The sequence below is a fragment of the Acomys russatus genome, chromosome 4, assembly GCF_903995435.1.
Source record: "Acomys russatus chromosome 4, mAcoRus1.1, whole genome shotgun sequence".
Lineage (NCBI taxonomy): Eukaryota > Metazoa > Chordata > Mammalia > Rodentia > Muridae > Acomys > Acomys russatus.
In genome coordinates this window covers 6,223,814-6,225,290 of record NC_067140.1, presented here as the reverse complement: position 1 = coordinate 6,225,290, position 1,477 = coordinate 6,223,814, and positions in this window count along the sequence as shown.

Sequence of the window (1,477 nt, the reverse complement as noted above, 5' to 3'; positions counted from 1 at the left end):
AAGTGCATGGTATAGAGCTGAAAGCGCTCCCCTAACCCTGTGTGACATGAACGCAGCCAAAGACAGGTAAGAGTGACTATGAATCCCTACCAACCTAAGACAGAGGCCCATGAAAATTGTATCCAGGACCTTGAAAGCCGGTAGGAAGGTTTTTTGTTTTTGTTTTTGTTTTGTTTTGTTTTCTTTTTTTTTTTTTTTTCATTCACCAACCTAAGACAGACGCTTCATAAAAATTTAAGGAAGGGTGATATGTGGGGAGCTGTACTTAAGCTGCATGCTGTGATCTTTGAGTTGTTGACCTTTGCTAGATGAGGTAGCTGTGCTTAGGCTGCATGCTGTGTCCTTTGAGTTGTTGATCTTTGGATTGTCTACTGCTGAAAGGAACAAGGAAGTTCTGACAGGAACTATTCAGAGGAATGTATTCTTTTCACCCTGCCTGGGGGGCTAGGGAAGTGTGTTTTTAACAAGAGTTTGTGGTAGTGGGTTTTGTTTTTTTGGTTTTTTTGGTTTTTTTTACTGTATATGCTGTGCTAGCTTAAAGTCGAGCCTTTTTCAGGACTTGTCTTGGCTCCGTTCTTCATGTCTCTGTCCCCCTCAATCCCTATTCCCTCTTTCAGAGACCCTGTTCGACTGGCCCCGAGGGATGGGGCAGGTGACAGCTCAGTAAGGACATGTCCACTTAGCCTGACAACGTTATCCCTGGTGCCCCCACATGGTGGAAAAAATTGACTTTCTTACATTGTTCTCTGACCTTCACAGGGGCCTCCTGACTCTAACACACATGCACACATACAATAAAAATAAATTAAGAGATGGAATAAAGGAGACTGCCTTTTACTTCCAAGCTCCTGTTCTACTCTGACAGCTCAGCCTCTGAGACCTGGTCTAGAGGCCTAAGAGACTTTTAAAAATGGCTAAACCCTTGGTATAAGAGACAAACAGTTAGGCAGACCCTGGGAGTAACTGGGGCTGCATTCCTCCTGAGCTAACTGGATACCGTTCCCTTGTAACCCACAGGGATGGCCACTGAAACTACCACCAAAGGCCACATAGCTGTGTCGGCCACCGGAACCACGTATGGCCTTCGCACCTATGGATGAGCAATGACTCATTACCGGACACTACTTCTAAATCCACCCAGAGTCACCTTCCAAGTACCAACCTCTGAGCCCTCCAACCCTATTGCCAGACCTGAACCTAGACATTCCCCTACATGACTGTGCTGGGATTTTGACACATGCCCATGGGATCCGCAACAATCTCCCGGATGTTGCCCTGGCCAATGCAGATGAGATTGGTTCACAGATGGGAGCAGCTTCATTCGGGATGGTAAGAGATATGCAGGAACTGCAATAGTGTCCTTAACTACAACCATATGGGCAGAGCCCCTCCTGGTGGGAACTTGGGCACAAAAAGCTGAGTTGATTGCACTGGCTAAGGCACTGACCTTTAGGAAGGGACCTAAGACTGAAAGTGT